Source organism: Aegilops tauschii, chromosome 1, assembly GCF_002575655.3.
Source record: "Aegilops tauschii subsp. strangulata cultivar AL8/78 chromosome 1, Aet v6.0, whole genome shotgun sequence".
Classification (NCBI taxonomy): domain Eukaryota; kingdom Viridiplantae; phylum Streptophyta; class Magnoliopsida; order Poales; family Poaceae; genus Aegilops; species Aegilops tauschii.
This window is the reverse complement of record NC_053035.3, coordinates 498,271,883-498,291,984: the sequence shown is the minus strand read 5'-3', so window position 1 is coordinate 498,291,984 and position 20,102 is coordinate 498,271,883.

Below are 20,102 nucleotides of genomic sequence, written 5' to 3'. Positions count from 1 at the left end.
GGGGGCCTACATTGGGCATCCTCACATGGTGCCAAAGTTTGGTGTCATTTCATGCAGGCCAGCACATAGCACATGTGCAATCAACATCATTCGGGTCTGCCGTAGGGGGAGCCCGAAGGACGTTGTTTTTCAGGACTCAACCAAATGGCCCCAATTTTTTTTCACACAACAGGATGACCATGGACATCATGCATGCCAATTATCATCGATTTCCGACACTCGATGCATTTACTAGGATTTTAAAAAACAATTCAAATGTAAAAAAGATAAGATCTATTAGAATGAAGAAGTGAAATAAAAGATAACATATTATCTTACATTTTGAAAATATTTCAAATATAAAGAAGAGAGCAAATATTAGACTGAAGAAGTGAAATAAAACAGAACATTTTATTTTACAAACTACAAACATTTCAAATATAATAAAGATAAGAAATATTAGAATGAAGAATTGAAATAAAATACACCATTTTAGTTTATATGTCGTAAATATTATCAATATAAAAACGAGAACGAACAAATGAAATAAAACACAACAAAATTTGGCATATTTTTTTAATTTTAGTAAACACTGTTAGAAATAATATAGAAAAAAGAGATTTGATTTTAAATATTAGAAATATAAACAAGAAAATAAATTTTGGAGTTAAGAAGTGAAAAACAAAGAGAATATAAAACAGATCAGTGCGCGGGTAAGGCTGCCCTGGGCCAGCCCGCCCGAATTGGGCCCAAGGCAGAGCCGCGCAAGGCACAACGCAACGCACAGCCGTGGGGTGGTGGGAGTTTAGTCCCACCTTGCCAAGCGAGAGAGCGTCGCACCGGTTTATATACTCGGCTGCGACTCCCCTCCCAAGCTCCTATCATATGCAGGCAGTACATTGCCTACTCTCGGCCCCTCTGCCCCGTGGGGCCTACTAGCAGCAGAGATATTCTGCACCACGGGCCTGCATCCTGGCCCATGAACGGCTGGGTTCCTAGTCGTATGCAGGCCGTGGTGTATGAATTCTCCTGCTCTGGTAGGTGGGCACTTTTTTTGGCATATTGCCATGTGTTTTGATCTTCAAATCACACACTAAATTATACACATGCTCACTTGCATTCAATACACATTTTTTGCATATATGACAAGTTAATGTTTTGACCTTCAAATCACCTAATAAATTTTACACATGCTCACTTACATGTAATACACATGGCTATTAATGGGATTTCAACAAAAATGAGGCCGTGGTGTATGAATTCTGCTCCCACATGCATGCCATGGTCATGGTAGGGTGTGCATAAAGTTTGGGATCATTTGGTGGGACCGGCAAGGAAAACCTCTTTCAAACTTGCCCTCCGGCAAACCCGAATGGTCCGGCTTGTACATGGTTCATGTGGAGGCATGCATGAGATGACCCCAACTTTTTCGGAGCATGTGGGCATGGCCAATGTGGTCCCCCAGGCAAGGTGTGCACGAATTCGGACACAATACACACGTTGCGTCATGTCGGGGCACTGTTCTAGGGTTTTATCGCTAACCTTGCAGGGTTAAGCTATGTATTTGAATCTAGAACCAAATTAACGCAACCTTAGAGTTGAAGAACTGGCTGATCCATATATCATTAATAATGCTCTATTTCCACTTCAAGCCAGCATAAACCTATATAACCAAAAGCCAGCATGGCCTGCAGTCTGCCTAACCCATCATCCTAGGCTTACAAAGTTCATGTCTAATTTTTTGCATATGTCACATGTCAAATTTTGCAAACAAGTTTGAATCATTAAATTTTCAAATTATAAATTAAATTTAAAATTTAAAAATATTAAAAATATTTGGACCAAACATTTCCACCATGTGAGGATACCCAAAGTAAATTTTTAAATTTGTATTCAATTTTTTGCATATGTCATCCACACAACCGCGCCACCACATGTACCACATTTTTCTTTCTCCCCGTCTCGACCACTCCACATCTTTCTTTCTCCCCTTCTCGACCAGCGCCGCCGCCGCCATCTCCCGACGACCCCTCTCTTCGCTGCCGGTGCGCGGCCGCCGCCAACTCCGGCAAGTACGTGAGATCTCCCCTCTTCTTCCCTTCCCCAACCGCGTCTCCCTACGGAGGCGGATCTGAGCCGATTGGTTTGGACTGAAACTTAGTTTTTGGATTGGATCTTGATTTGGTTTCTATGGTTTGAACCTTTGGATTCAATCCAAAAGTTGAAAACGGTTTGGACTGGGTTGGATGACGAGCATGTATAGTTCGGTTTGTTCTAGATTCTAAATGAAAATATCTGGATTGGTTTGGTTTTGATGTGTGCCGTGGATTGGACTGGTTTTAGTTTGGATGCCGAACTATTCCCAGGTTTAGATGAGACGGGCATTGCCATTGTCATTGGCATTGCTTTATTACGTAGATGATAGTAAATAGATTGATTGGCCATTGCCAGTATAGGTTATCACTATGATTTACTATATGTATGATCTTTGTATTGTACTATGTACAATTCAACTTAGAGTTCAACATGTTCTGTGTAGAATGGAGGAAGCACCATGTGCACGCTGCAACTCACGGTGCCGGACCAGCCTTTCTACTGCCACGATGTTCGGCATCTACTTCCAGCCTTCTTTTGTTGTTGCAGCGGTAACAATTTATATGAACCTTCTGACAGTACATTCTTTTTTTTGCTATTTCCACTAATGTATTGTGTCTGTTATTTGTTTTTTATCTTACACAGATCGTACCATGCAATGTGAGATTGGCATTCAATGAGCTCATCGGAGACACCGTGACCTTCGACGCTCTTGGGGGCCCATACACTATGCAGGTCGAGAAGGGGCGAAAGATAACCCAGATAGGAGGAGATGATTGGGATCGTTTCATCGCCCGCATGCGTCTTAGTGGGGGTGAATTGATCAGCTTCTCCTTCAGAAGAGATAGGCCCAGGATTTCTGTTATCTATCTAAATTTGATTCCGGATAGTGAGGATGAAGTTCATGAGGAGGAAGATGGTGCTGATTCAGATGATGACGATTCAGATGATGATGAGAACCCACTTGTTGGATACCTGTATGCCCAAGGACTCAGACTGGGCGACGAGGAAATCGGCAACCTCTGGGACATGCTTCCGCTACGTGAAGACTACCTAGGGAAGCCATTCGTGACCCGCCTCACAAGGACGAATGTTAAACGACATATCATGGTATGTTACTTAGTGTGGTAATTACATGATATGCATGCTTAGTTAGTGTAGTAGTTCATATGATATGCATGTTGTAGTACTGTGATGAGAGGCCTAGTTTAGAATTCATTTAGTGAAGAATTTTATGACATGCATGTAGTGTAGTAATATGCGATGATATGCTTAGTGTACGCAGTAATCTAATGATATGCCTAATTACTGTAGTAATTTGATGCTTGGCGTATAGTGTAGTGATGTGATGATATATATGCTCAGTGTTGAATCCAATGATATATGTGTCTTGAAGTGTATGCTTTGTTGATAATTGCACGTGACATGATCATATATCATGTCAACTGTTTTCAGAAATTACCTAAGAGGTTACTTGATAGCTGTGGCATCGACCCGGACGAAGAAGGCATGGCTGCTGGACTACGCCTTACCAGAACGGGCTCCATCACCAGCTGTGCCTATGCAGTGGACACGGACGGTCGCACTGTCTTGAGCAGGGCAGGGTGGAAGAAGTTCCTTCGTGCCAAGAATCTTCGGGTAGGACAGGCCATCCTACTCACTGTTGCGAACACCCGTCGCCATGACTTGAGGATGATGATCACCATCCACCTCATTTAGAACTGGGGTGGGCCATGTATCAATGTGAAATGAACTTGTTATGTTAGCTCTTGTTTGCGAGTACTTGTCGTGTATTACCGTACCTATATCTACTCATATCTAGGTACTATTGCTTGTGATGGATTGCAACTATTATTAACTGGTAACTAATGCTCTACTAGCTATGATTATTCCACTGTGTGATGTTTTATAGGCTGTAGTGTGACATGGTAACTGTTATATATGTTTGCTGAAGCTTCCGAAGAAATTTACATACATTTTCTGAAATTCGAGAACATTTTTTTAATTTTTGATTTTTTTAGATTTGAACTTTTTTTTTTTAAAATGGGTGAACACTTTTGAATTATATTTTTTCATCAACTTCAAAAAATATTCGTATTATTAAGAAATTGTGAAATTTTTTAAAATTCACGCTTTCTTAAGAAAAACATAAACATATTTTGAATTCAGGAACAATTTTTTAAAAGATGAACTGTTCTTGAAATCAGGAAAATTTTCCAAATTTAGAAATATATTTTTGAAATTGTGAACATTTTTAAAATTTCCTAATATCTTTTACGAATTCATGAACATTTTTGAAAAATTCATACATTTTTCAAAATATTTTGAACATTTACTAAAAATTCATGAACATTTTTTTAACATATGAACACTTTCTGAAATCACGAACATTTTTTGAATCTGTGAGATTTATCATGTCCTGAACATTTTTTCAAGCCATGAAGAACTTTGGAATGTGAACATTTTTTTCGCAATTTGCAACTTTGTAGAAATCCTGAATTACTTTCAAAAGGAAAAATAGAAAACAGAAAAAATAAAAAGGAAAAACGAAAGGGGCTTCCCGCCCCTCACATGGGCTGGCCTTAAGGGCGCACGAGGGACGGCGGGTGCACGCTTCCTTGGTTTCGGGCGTGTTGGTCGTCATATAGGATCGTATGCCCGGCCGTATACGTATTTGTTTGTATACGGCGGCCTTTCGTGCACACGTGAAGCCGCCCGCGCGTGGGGCAGCACGTGTCACGGGTAGTTGCCAAAACTGTCCCATCATATAAATGTGGACGGCAACCACCTCCGGCCGCATCGCCCACCATTTCCCTCACCGCATCCTCTCCATCGCCATGGCGGACGCAGGAGGCGAGCGCCCCGATTGGGGCGCAGATCTGGTGGAGCAGGCGCGACAGGTCGCTGCGGGCACCTTTGTGAGGGGGCGTGCCGGCGTCCAGCGCGGTGCTCCCTCCGCTGGAGATCTGGAGAAGGCGGGGCCGGGCCGCAGCAGCGCGGTCCAGCCAGATGCGCCCGCTCTGGCGATCTCCGGCGAGGCGCAGAAGGTGGAGGCGGGCTCTGGCGAGGCGCAGAAGGTGGGGGGCGGGCTGTGGCGAGGCGCACGAGGTGGAGAAGGTGGAGAAGGTGGAGGCCGGCTCCGGCGAGGAGGAGGCGGAGCAGAAGGTATCTGCTTATCACTTTTAGTTGGTAGTTTTTAGATTGTAGTGTTTGTGGCCAGAACTTTGTTTGGTTAGATTTGTGCATGGCCTTGTGATTTGGAAATTGTCTACTTGAGGTGATTAGATGGTGCATTAGTTTGGTTGTAAATATAGTGAAGGATGTGCTCATGTACTGGGTGTTGTCATGTTAATCCAAAAGAGCTTCTCAAGGGCTGGATTTTTTTGTGCTGGATTGGGGCTTCTGAAGGAGAGGGGAAGCGTGGTCGAGGGGAAGGGGCAGTCTATGCTTATTTAGTTTGGGTTAGTTGTGGAATTTTGTTGTTGCTTCAGACATATTGACAGCATTGAACATCCTCTGCAATGCCGTTGCTTCAGAGATAAAAGCATCTTGGGGTTTTTTCAGATGCTTATTAGATTAGTAGTTGAATTTTTGCTTGTTAGATTTTAATTAGTATGAGGTTGAATACCTTATTTAAGGGGGAATTTAAGGTCAGATAGATGTCATATGATTATTAGATCTGTAGTTCAATGCTGCTGACATTTATGATTATTTGATTTGATCTGTGGTTCAATGATACTGGATGGAAACATATTTGATTTGGAATGCATTAATTTTGATGTGCCAATGAATTGATTTAGATGATACAAGATTCATCTATAGTATAATTTGTTGTTGTTTTGGTAAGTAATGAAATTTTAGATGTTTGTTGGAGATGTATGCATTTATAGTTGAAGTTGTACCTAATTAACTACTGCATTATGTTAATATGTGTAGGAGCTTTGCTGCATTATCCCAAAAACAGTAATCTGTGCATATTGAAATTTGTAGTTGGCTTCTGTAATTAGTATATACTATATGTAAAGTGTGAAGTAAACATTCCAAGGCAGGATCCTAGCAACAAAATATACTATATGTTTCCATTAAGTAGTGTGGGGGGGAATTCCCTCAAAAGAAAAGTGTTGGGTAAATTCAGGGAATGTCAAGAATCCAGCTTGCATTTTCATTAGCATTTATGAAGGAAATCATTTGTCTTTTGATTGAATGCTTAGATTCTTTATTTATAAGGAAAGCATTTGGTCACTTGCAACATACCAATGTGGTTCACATTCACAATTTTGTTTGTAATGACATTCTATTAACTGCAATTCAATTCATTGTAATTGATGTGCTTGTTTGACAATATAGCAGGACGAGGAGGATCTTGTGGGCAACAAGAGGAAGTGGGAAAAGACTGGGTTCTACCCATATGACTCTGATGAAGATGAGCCGTACGAGGTAAGGCCTAGTTGAAATGTTATTTGTGCATTGAGTTAGTATTACGTGTTTATAGTTTTTTGAATGCATAATGTATTAATGTCAGTCATTAATGTGTGCAGTATGAATCTGGAGATGATGTGGACGAGGGGAACGTCGAGTCCTTTGAAGAGAAGGAGGTGCAGAAGATCAGGGCCCAAGGATCTGCCATGTACTACAACTGGAGGAAGGACAAGTACAGTTGCCCCTACTGCAGCAAGCCCAAGCCCAGGTCTGGGTTGCAGGAGCATCTGATGGAGCATTGTCGGGCTACATCCATCAGCAGTCATGACTACAAGTTCAGTGCTCAGCATTCTGCCCTCCACAAGGTCCTGAAAAACCCTAACCTCTAGTCGTACATCATGCTGATCATCAGAAGCTGGAAGCCGTACTCATCATCACTATATTTGATGATGTTTTACTTTTGGAAACTGTGGTGAACTTCTATTAACGTAACGTAATGTAATGTATTGTGTGTGTGAACTGGATCTGTGGTGAACTTCCTGGTACATGTGGTGGTAACTTAGAATGCTATCTATATGTGTGGCCTTAACTTTATTGGTGGTGAATGCTTCCTTCATGTTTAGTTGTTGTTTCAGTGTTGCTTCAGACATGCTAACTGTTCTATATGGTAGTGGCGCTTCAGTGTTGCGCCAGGTTGTAGTATGAAATGCTAACTGTTCTATATGGTAGTGGCTGGTCTCTAATTGGACCGACATGTTGAACTAGTATCAATGGTAGAGGCGTTTAGTTGTGCGCCACATCCAACAGTTCACATAATTAATTATCCAAAGATTAAGGTATCAAACCCTTGGTCATACAAAGCAACATTTCGTTCCTAAAAATTAAGGTACTTCCACATTCAAACTAACTAATACTACAAATTCGAAGGAACTACTTAATACATTAACAGCACATAGGGAAGTAGCCCTGGTCCAACGGCTTGAGAAAGGACGAACAAAAGCTGAAAGAAGAAGGATCAGCCAGTAGCAGCACCATCAGCCTCCCAGCCTCACAACTGCAGCCAGCCTGGTGAACTCCAGGTTTTTTCCTGCAAAACACACCTGGGATGTTGGAGGCAAGAAAATAAATTTGCCAGGGGTCTTGTCATGGCAGCTAATCGCACGGAATGCTAGTACAAATGATGGAGAACAAAACATCCAACATGAGCAAATTCATAGGAGTTCTAGATCCATGGATACCATCAAGAAAAAATGCTCAGTTCTAATTCAGACACAACACTTGGTGAAAACATGCATATTCATATCAGCAACATTGATATGGCATCGGAGTACTACCCAGTACTTCGTATTTGTCTGCCGTTAGATCGACATCAACGAACGGTTCTAAAAAAGCCCAACCACTCTAAAACATGAGTAAGCCAACATCCCTACAAAAATTATTTCACTGCTTATGTCTTTTTTTTTGCTGAATCATTAGGAAGCCCTAAATATTTGGATGCAAGATCACCAACATGGCACTACTGAAATATTTCAGTGTCTACATCTCTGTACTGAAAGTGCATTACTGAAATATTTCAGTGGCTACGTGTGTGTACTGAAACAGCACCACTGAAATATTTCAGTTGCTACATGCGTGTACTGAAACAGCACCACTGAAATATTTCATTTCGTACGTGCGTGTACTGAAAGTGAACCACTGAAAAATTTCAGTGGGTACGTGCATGTACTGAAAGTGCACCACCGAAATATTTCAGAGGCTACGTGCTTGTACTGAAACAGCACCACCAAAATATTTCAGTGGCTATGCGCGTGTACTGAAACTGCTACACCGAAATATTTCTGGGGTTGCATGCATGTACTGAAACTGCAGTACTGAAATATTCAGTGTCTACCCGTGTGTACTGAAATTGCATTGCACTACTGAAATTTTTCAGTGTGTACCCGTGTGTACTGCAATTGCACTACTCAAATATTTCAGTGTGAACCTGTCAGTACTGAAATATTTCAATGCCTACAACTATCTACTAAACTTGCAGTATTGAAATATTTCAGTGTCAACCCAGAGTCTATCACTCTAAACTGTGTACTGAACTTTTCTGGAGGCACTGCTTGCAGCCAAAATATTGCAAGTTCAATTTACATAGATTGCATCACGTAATTTGAACACAACTCTTGAGGTGACAGACAAAATTTCCTATCATGGACTCCAGCACATCAAAACGTAGCAAGTAAACATAGCAACGCTATATGCCTAGACTCATTACAGCCTCGTCGATCAAACTAAGCTGCCATCCAGAGGCTACGGATTCAAGTACACAGGTAGCAAGAACATATTGCAGAGAATCAAATTAAGCAAGTGGCAAGTAATGATGAATGAAATTCAGCAATCTTACCCTAAACATAGCTATGGCCGCCGTTCAGACGAGGAGAGCGGTGAGGGAAGCGTGGAGAACGGTGGGGAAGCGATGTCGCGACCACTATCCTCCTCCTCTTGCGCTTCAGAGTCATCTCCGACTCGGTTGGAGGCTCCACAATCTGCAACGGCACCTCGTGCACCGTGGGTTCCTGATCCAGTGGATGCTCTACCCTGGATCTGAACGCCCACCACCTACGCCTGGTCCACGGGCTGGACGAATCGGCCTGCTCCATCGCCCAGAGGAGGATCTCGACCTTGTGCATCGGTTGTGCGGGTGGGGGGGAAAGCTTTGCCCTCTCCCTCCTCGTCATTTGCTTCAAAGTGGCCATTGCCGTCCAGTTCATCTGCAATATGTTGTGAAACCAAGAACGAATCTCCGTCAACCTGGCCATCTTGACCTGGTCGCCGCCGGCGATCTCCATGAAGTCGGTGTTCTCGCCGCCGGCGATCTCCACGAAGTCGGCGTTCTCGCCGCCGCCGATGTGCTCGATCTGCTGCTCCATCGAGGATCTTGCGTGGATGGAAGAGGGGGGGTGGATGTGGAAGATGAGAAGAGCAAAGTTGCGGCCGCGAGAAGGAGGAGAAGGCTAGGAGATGGCCGCGGTTGCAATGGTGATGGAAGAGGGGAAGGAGCACGGCGGCGGCTTAGCATTGGACGAGAGGGGCGGCGGTTTTGCATTGGAGGAGAGGGGCGGCGGTTTTGCATTGGACGAGAGGGCCCCACCTTGTCATATATTTCCTAGGACTAAAATGCCCCTAGACTAATAGTACTTTCGAGTACTTTCATCCGCGTACTTTCGAGTACTACGTATGTATGCGCCGTTAGATCGAGACAAACGAACGGCTCCAAAAAATGCCAACTACTGTATGCGCCGTAACCAGTTAGCCACTAATTGCGCCAAACATATCACGTAATTACCAACGAAAATGCGTTGACAATTATTTCTGGAAATTCTTGGAAGGAATTTATTGCTCTTCTTTTTTTACAGAACAATAAGTTTCTGGCTCGGGCTTCTGTGATATGTGGTTGGACCCGCGGTCAGTGCACATGTTTTGGAAGCCCCCAAAAGATCGTGCTCGTTAAAAAAACTTGCATCGAAGCGCATTACTTCAAAATAACTAATTAACCCTACAATCACGGATATATACCTTCCCATTCTACCGCATATCAACCCTATCCTAACCCCCCATCTACCTTGTTTCTCCTCACATAGCCATCGCCGGGATCGCGCCATCGCTTCTCAAGCGACCACGCCGACGCCGGATTAAAAAGGTCTCCTCCACGGCTCCTCCCATCTTCGATTGCAGTGTTGATTATATTTTCCATTGATTCGACCAAGAAGTCATTTCCGAAGAGATTAGAAAATACAGCCTTTGCTATAGTTGAGTAGTTCTGGTGTAATTGGAGTACATGATGTCATGCAAGAGCTTTTTGATTGATAGTTTGTAGTAGTTGTTCGTACGAACTGGTTATGAATATATTTTCTCGGTGGTATTGTTAGGAATTAGTTGGATGAGGTTGTGGATACAGTTTTCATACTATGGGTATATGTGTTGTTGTAGGGACCATGGTCTCAGAGGCGCATAACAAGCGTGCGGAGTACGACAAGTCTTTGCATGAAGCGCAGGATAAGAAACGTGTGATGGCAGAGTCCACTGTCGACGTTAAGAATTTGTGTGTAAACCCACTGTCGACGTTTCATACGCAGGATAAGAAACGTGTGATGGCAGAGTCCCCAGTCACACCACATGAAGGATACATTCCACATAACAAGGTGAGAAGGTTTGAGATGGCACAATCCCCAGTCACTCCACATGAAGGATACATTCCACAAAAGCAGGTAACAACACCGCAATGTTGCTATGCACATAAAAAATTATGTTTGCCCCTTTACTCATTGAATGTATTAACTCTGATGTGAGATACTAGGTGCTGGTCATGGAATTTTTTGTTAGTAGGGATGATGAGATGTCACATGTCCCGAGAGCATACTTTGATGAACAATCGGCAGAAGTCAGAATTTTTGAACCCGCCAAAGTGACCTACGATCTCATTATGAGTGAAATGAGAGATACTTTTGGTTGCAAACTGGGAGCAGAATTGTACTACTTACCCGGGTCTGCGTGGAAGCTGCCAGAAGGAATGTTCTTGATTGCAGGACCAGATGATGTACAAAAAATGCTTTCTGATCTGAATGGCAGCAAGACATGTCACCTGTACATTGTGTACAATAGAACTACGGTTTGTTTTCCCGAGGGTGACATTGATCCAGAGGTTCAAATTTTACATGTTACATGCATCTAGTTTATGGCTACGTCATTTTTAAGTTCTTCCTAATAGAATTCCTATGGTTTCCTACAGGAAGTGAGAATCCAAGAAACGGAGGGTCTTGCTAGAGAGTTGGCGGAGAAAGAACAAGAACAACTTCAGTTGTATGGTTACATTGATGTTAAAGAGAAAAAGATTGAAGCACATGGGTCGTCGCCAAGCCCGACGCAATCTCCAACGTCGCAACGCAAGAGGTCACTGGATTTTGGTAGTGCAGAAGACCATATGGAGTAGGCTCAAATGTTTTTCAACCAGTTTAAGCTTCAAACCAGGATTATTTTGTTGCAAACAAACATTTTTTTTCTGTTTCACACTATGTTCGCAATTATGGTACAATTTATTCATGAGACAGTTCTTTGAACAACAATGCATGTGTTTTATGATCAATCATACAGTTGTTTCTGAGTTGTTTGTGAGATGGCATTGCATCTAAAGAAGTTTCCATCTATAAAACTTGTAAAAAATCATTTATGTTGTCTTTGTTGAAACTGTTTTTTCGTGCCTTTCATCTACACGTGTAATCATTATAGCCTACAAAACCATACAACGTCGCAAAACAATTTCCAGTTGGCATGGATGCTTGTCATGTTGGTACAAGGGTTTCAAAAAAATTTCCATCAAGCGCGCAAGCACACCCCCGTGGGCCGCGTGAAATCTGAGCTAACCCCAAAACTTGCTGGTTTTGACGTCAAATAAGATAGAAATATCAAGGGAAGAAGATAGAAATAGCAAGCAAAACACAGATAACCAACAACATATCAAATAGACGGGTAGAAATCATAACATAGTTCGGATAGATAAAGTTCACGGTAGAACCAACAACATGGTTTAATAGAAATATCTAAAAGATAAAAAACTTGCCCTAACATGCTAGGGCAAGTCAAGCTGACGAGACCGGGCCTTCACCACCATCTTCACTGCGCCTCCTCTCCAGTGCTCCTCTCCATCCCGTCCTCGCCAATGTAGTAGGGGAGGGTGTGCATACCGTCGCGGGTGGGGAAGACGCGGTCGAAGTTTGTGAAGATGTTGTGGGTTGTGAATGCGATGAATTCGCATCCACACCAAAACACCTTGCCGAGGAGGTAGTACGCATCAAATCTATTGGTGAAGGTGACGGTGAGCCCTATCGGCGGAGACCAGGAGTTTGGACGCACTTCGTCCAGTCGGAACATCACCGGCGAGCCCGCCGGTAGGTGGGCGAAGCCCGCACGGAGGAACCACTGGGCAAAGCCCCTTGCACCCCTCCAGCATGAGAACGCCCACACGCGAAGCGTGCTCTCCACGACGACGCCGGCCGGATACTGTCTCTCCGGCACGGTCGGTGGGAGCCGGTAGGTGGGGCCGTTGTACTGCATCCTCGCGGCTCGCTCAGAGAGTGCTCTGGGTTTGGGGAAGAAGAGAAGGGTGGCGCAAATGGATGTGTGCCGAAGGTGAGGGCTGGTGGTTTAAATAGGGAAAGGGGAAGGGAAGGGAACCTACCGCGCTTACGTTCAAACTAGCCGCGTCGAACGATCCATATGCCACTTTAATTGCCACGTTGAATAGATGCGGGTGGATCAAAAAAGTGTGAAACCAAGGCTTTAATTGCCACGTTGAATACATGCGGGTGGATCAAAAAAGTGTGAAACCAAGGTTTTAATTGCCACATTGAATCGAAAAGTGTGAAAACAAGGTTTTAATCGCCTCGCTCGCATGCATGCACGTCCGCCACCCGCGCATGCAAACCCACGTCGCCGCCCTTCCCATGCATGCAGGCCTCAGGCGCAGACAACGAGATGGCCCAACGGTCCATCCAGCGACCCAGCGGGTGAGGCTGGCATGGGACGGCCCACCCGAATTATGCCCAAGCGAGCTTCGCGCCGGGCACATCCCAGGGGTGCAGGGAGTTTAGTCCCACCTCGCCGAGCGAGGGGAGCTAGCACCGGTTTATATAGCGGGCTAAGCTTTCCCTCTCAAGTTCCTTTCTAAAGCGGGCAACACATTGCCTAACTGTCTCCGTCCCTGCCCTGTGGGGCCTACTTGCTACCTGATTTCACAATCTGGCGGGCCTCTGCATCCTGGCCCAATAAATGATTGGGTTACTAGTCGTATGCAGGCCGTTGAATTGTGAAAGCGGGCAAGTAGGCGGACTTTTTTTTTGTCTATTTCATTTTTTTCATTTGTCACCATTATTTCCATTGCAGCCTGTCCATCATGCTGCATTTTGGCAAGAACAAGCTAGAGTTGTACACACCCTGATTTAATGCTCAAAACGTCGGTCTATACCTCAAGGGGACATTGTAAAATAATTGTTTTCAAAAATTTCTTTCATAGACATGTTGCACACATGATCTCTTGCACAAACAAAACTAGGTTTGCAAGGTTTTACATTTTTTTGAATTTTTTATTAATTTATAATGCCCTCTAGACTGACTGGTCAAAACATCGGTCTATGCCTCAAGGGGGCATTGTAAAGTATTATTTTTCCAAAATTTCTTTCATAGCCATGTTTGGCACATGTGGGTCACCATGTACAAGAAAATTTGGGTGATTTGGAGGTGGTGGAAAAAATCACGTATGTTCAAAAACTGGCTTAAGTTAGACCAAATGGCCCCTCCAGAATGCGATGATTTTTTCGACCACCTCCAAATCACCTAAATTTGGGCACACATGATCTCTTGCACAAACAAAGCTAGGTTTCCAAGGTTTTATATTTTTTGAATTTTTTATTAATTTATAATGCGCTCTAGACTGAGTGCTGAAAACATCGGTCTATGCCTCAAGGGGGCATTGTAAAGTATTATTTTTCCAAAATTTCTTTCATAGCCATGTTTGGCACATGTGGGTCACCATGTACAAGAAAATTTGGGTGATTTGGAGGTGGTGGAAAAAATCACGTATGTTCAAAAACTGGCTTAAGTTAAGACCAAATGGCCCCTCCGGAATGCGATGATTTTTTCGACCATCTCCAAATCAACTCAATTTTGGCACACATGATCTCTTGCACAAAGAAAGCTAGTTTTCCAAGGTTTTACATTTTTTTAAATTTTATATTAATTTATAATGCCCTCTAGACTGACTGGTCAAAACATCGGTCTATACCTCAAGGGGGCATTGTAAAGTATTATTTTTCCAAAATTTCTTTCATAGCCATGTTTGGCACATGTGGGTCACCATGTACAAGAAAATTTGGGTGATTTGGAGGTGGTGGAAAAAATCACGTATGTTCAAAAACTGGCTTAAGTTAAAAGACCAAATGGCCCCTCCGGAATGCGATGATTTTTTCGACCACCTCCAAATCACCTAAATTTGGGAACACATGATCTCTTGCACAAACAAAGCTAGGTTTCCAAGGTTTTCCATTTTTTTGAATTTTTAATTAATTTATAATGCCCTCTAGACTGAGTGCTGAAAACATCGGTCTATGCCTTAAGGGGGCATTGTAAAGTATTATTTTTCCAAAATTTCTTTCATAGCCATGTTTGGCACATGTGGGTCACCATGTACAAGAAAATTTGGGTGATTTGGAGGTGGTGGAAAAAATCACCTATGTTCAAAAACTGGCTTAAGGACCAAATGGCCCCTCCGGAATGCGATGATTTTTTCGACCACCTCCAAATCACCTAAATTTGGGCACACATGATCTCTTGCACAAACAAAGCTAGGTTTCCAAGGTTTTACATTTTTTTGAATTTTTTATTAATTTATAATGCCCTCTAGACTGAGTGCTGAAAACATCGGTCTATGCCTCAAGGGGGCATTGTAAAGTATTATTTTTCCAAAATTTCTTTCATAGCCATGTTTGGCACATGTGGGTCACCATGTACAAGAAAATTTGGGTGGTTTGGAGGTGGTGGAAAAAATCACCTATGTTCAAAAACTGGCTTAAGGACCAAATGGCCCCTCCGGAATGCGATGATTTTTTCGACCACCTCCAAATCACCTAAATTTGGGCACACATGATCTCTTTCACAAACAAAGCTAGGTTTCCAAGGTTTTATATTTTTTGAATTTTTTATTAATTTATAATGCGCTCTAGACTGAGTGCTGAAAACATCGGTCTATGCCTCAAGGGGGCATTGTAAAGTATTATTTTTCCAAAATTTCTTTTATAGCCATTTTTGGCACATGTGGGTCACCAAGTACAAGAAAATTTGGGTGATTTGGAGGTGGTGGAAAAAATCACCTATGTTCAAAAACTGGCTTAAGTTAAAAGACCAAATGGCCCCTCCGGATTGCGATGATTTTTTCGACCACCTCCAAATCACCTAAATTTCGGCACACATGATCTCTTGCACAAACAAAGCTAGGTTTCCAAGGTTTTATATTTTTTGAATTTTTTATTAATTTATAATGCGCTCTAGACTGAGTGCTGAAAACATCGGTCTATGCCTCAAGGAGGCATTGTAAAGTATTATTTTTCCAAAAAAAAATTCATAGCCATGTTTGGCACATGTGGGTCACCATGTAAAAGAAAATTTGGGTGATTTGGAGGTGGTGGAAAAAATCACGTATGTTCAAAAACTGGCTTAAGTTAAGACCAAATGGCCCCTCCGGAATGCGATGATTTTTTCGACCACCTCCAAATCACCTAAATTTGGGCACACATGATCTCTTGCACAAACAAAGCTAGGTTTCCAAGGTTTTACATTTTTTTGAATTTTTAATTAATTTATAATGCCCTCTAGACTGAGTGCTGAAAACATCGTTCTATGCCTCAAGGGGGCATTGTAAAGTATTATTTTTCCAAAATTTCTTTCATAGCCATGTTTGGCACATGTGGGCCACCATGTACAAGAAAATTTGGGTGATTTGGAGGTGGTGGAAAAAATCACCTATGTTCAAAAACTGGCTTAAGGACCAAATGGCCCCTCCGGAATGCGATGATTTTTTCGACCACCTCCAAATCACCTAAATTTGGGCACACATGATCTCTTGCACAAACAAAGCTAGGTTTCCAAGGTTTTACATTTTTTTGAATTTTTTATTAATTTATAATGCCCTCTAGACTGAGTGCTGAAAACATCGGTCTATGCCTCAAGGGGGCATTGTAAAGTATTATTTTTACAAAATTTCTTTCATAGCCATGTTTGGCACATGTGGGTCACCATGTACAAGAAAATTTGGGTGATTTGGAGGTGGAGGAAAAAATCACGTATGTTCAAAAACTGGCTTAAGTTAGACCAAATGGCCCCTCCGGAATGCGATGATTTTTTTCGACCACCTCCAAATCACCTAAATTTGGGCACACATGATCTCTTGCACAAACAAAGCTAGGTTTCCAAGGTTTTATATTTTTTGAATTTTCTTAATTTTATAATGGCCTCTAGACTGACTGCTGAAAACATCGGTCTATACCTCAAGGGGGCATTGTAAAATATATATTTTCAAATTTTTCTTTCATAGCCATGTTTGGCACATGTGGGTCACCAAGTACAAGAAAATTTGCGTGATTTGGAGGTGGTGGAAAAAATCACCTATGCTCAAAAACTGGCTTAAAATGGCCCCTCCGGAATGCGGTGATTTTTTCGACCACCTCCAAATCACCTAAATTTGGGCACACATGATCTCTTGCACAAACAAAGCTTGATTTCCAAGTTTTTATATTAGTTTTAATTTTTTTGAATTTATACTGCCCTATAGACTAACTGCAAAAAATCACCATGTAAGTTTGACCAAATGGTCCCTCCAGAAGGCGGTGATTTTATCGACCACCTCCAAAATTTCCACTTTTTAAAATATATTAGAAATGGAAGATTAAATCTTGCTAACTTATGAACATTGACAAAAAAAGATTTTCAAAATTTTCTAATTCTTATAATATATTTCAAATGGAAGTTTCAATCACGCTAACTTATGAACATTGACAAAAAAGATTTTCAGCATTTTCTAATTTTAAAAACATATTTGAAATGGAATATTCAATCATGCTCACTTATGAACATTGACAAAAAAGGATTTTCAACATTTTCTCATTTTAAAAATATATTTGAAATGGAATATTCAATCATGCCCACTTATGAACATTGACAAAAAAGGATTTTCAACATTTTCCAATTTTTATAATATATTTGAAATGGAATATTCAATCATGCTAACTTAAGAACATTGAGAAAAAATGATTTTCAACATTTTCTAAATTTAATAATATATTTGTAATGGAAGATTCGATCATGCTAACTTATGAAAACCTCAAGTCAATGTTTTTTACTATCTATCCTATGTAGATAAGGCTTGTTCTTTGCACACACCATTACCAAGCACATGCCCACTGTATGCAGCATGTCTCATCAGTCAAGCAACATTGAAGCACCTACTGTGATCATTGCAGCATCAGAATATAAACACTGCAACAAAGCATAGCTGACCTGCATCTAGACAGTTGATATACTTCAGAGACATACTAGATTAATTAAGTCTCTGCCATACTTAAAAGTCTGCCTTACTACTTAAGAGTCTGCCATACTACTTAACAGTTCACAAACACTTCCACCTTCCAGATTCACAGTTCACAACCATACTAGCGCAAAAGTTAAACATCATCAACTATATTGATGATGAGTACCACTACCAGCTTCACAGAGGGTGACTAGATGGGACCCATAGCCTTTAGGAGGGCTGCATGCTCTGCCCTGATCTTCACGTCGTTCCCACTCGTCGCTACACCGCGTGCATGGGACATAAGGTGCTCATACAGCCCATCCTTGGGAATTGGCTTAGTGGTGCAGTATGGGCACATGAACTTGCCCCACTTGTAGTACGCCGCCTTCCCCTTCTCCCTGATCTTGTTGGCTTCATGCTCAATGAAGGACTTGTGGTTCCACTCTTCCACCTCATCTCCAGAGTTGTACTGCACATACAAATGATTTGCATAAATACATACTTCCCATTTAGAGTAATGTAATTAACAAACATCAAATAATTGCCATTTACTTGCCCGTTAATGAACAAACAAACATAATAGCCCATTTACAGCTAATTAATGCACAAACAACAGAATAGTTCCATTTAGAAGAATTTAATGGACAAACAACAGAATAGTTCCATTTATATGCATTCATATATGGTTTCATGAAAAAACATCACACATATCCCATTTACAGCTAATTAATGCACAAACAACACAACTTTGAGAGGAATTAATTGAAAGTACAACAAAACTTTCCATTTTAGAATAATTCAATGGACAAACAACACAATATTTCCATTTATGTGCATTTAGATATGGTTTCATGATCAAAGACCACAGATATGCCATTTAGAGCTAATTAATGACCAAACAACACAACTTTATGATATCAATGAATAAACTATATAACATTCCAATTTAGAGGCATTCATATAGGGCATCATCAACAACACAACATCTCACACAGATTAATAAACAGACAAAAACAACTTGGGGTTACCTCCTCGTCGTCGTCAGAATCAGACGGGTCGTCGAACCCAGCGATGTCCAGCTTCCTCTTGTTGCCAGCAGCTTCCTCATTCTGCAATATAAGTAATTAATTCAATTATACTACTAACTACATATAACATAGTATGCAAAGGTCAAGCAATCTGCAATGTGCTTCTAATAACCTAAAATGTTACTTTGACCTCAAATTATCCAAAGGTCAAGCATTCTACAATGATAGCTTGGTCAAACTAAAATTTTAGATCATGCTGACTGTGGTCCTTCAAACTATAATGCCAGACTGGGCACCAACAATAATTTTGTGAGTGCTCAGGTCTGCCAATTAATGGAAGTAGTACATTGGTTGACAACAAGTAATTGCATTTACTTCATCTGGCTCATGTAATGTACATAGTGGTGCATCAGCTGCCCTATAATCTGAACCTTATATTGGATAGTATATTGTAATGCCATGAGCTTCAGGAAAGGAAATCTTAGTGCAATTTTTGGTGCTAGGTGTGAAACTATTTCATATGACATTCATTCATGGAGTTATGCAACATAAATTTAATATGACCTGGTCATCTGGCATAGTTGCATGTCTAGCAAATCTACTTATGGTTTACTTTATAAGTACAGCAATCCTAGAGATCAAAAATAAAACCTACCTACAATTTTAGTTTATGGATAATGAAGTGAAGCTCCTAACTATTTTGAAATTGTGCACTAGTTAAACGTACTGTGTTCATTTCAACAATTAATTGATAGACATCAAATGAACAAAGTAGGATTTTAACCTCATTTGTACAATATCAACTTTAATAGATACACTGGGTGGCGGCTCAGCCCCTGCCGTGGCCCACTGAGGGAATATGCAAAACAAATCTAACAACATATACAGCATAGAACAAAATCTGAGCACATGAGGCAATCCAGATTCTAATATAAAAAACCTAACTCTCATTATGATCTCTCTAGCATTCAACCACGAATCAACTACAAAAAACCCTAACTCTCAAATGGGGTTCCCCATTCAATCAAAAAACCCTAACAAGCAGAAGGGGGTGCCGCATTCAATCACAAATCTACAATAAAAAACCCTATCTACTAAATCTTCTGCTTAACAACTACAACTAAGAGAGGAGGGGAACGAGAAGGATTACCACATCCACCACCTGCTTGTCGCTCGCCTCCGCACCTGCATCCAGTGCGCCGCCAGACGCCGTCACCACCAGGTCCGGCACGACGGAGTCCGAGCCCACCACCCCCTGCTCCACCAGATCCGCCGCCGTAGCGACCGATCCAGCGACTGCGGGTGCAGCATCTCCCGCACCGCCGACGGCGGCCACTTCTTGGACGGCATCTGCCGCGGTGTTCGCGGCCTCGACCGCAACTCCGTGCGCAGTGGCGGCAGCGCCACCACCTTGCGCCATCGAAGCCTAAGAGAACCCACCGGAGAGAGGGAGGCGGTGAGGTTGAGGGAGTAGGTGC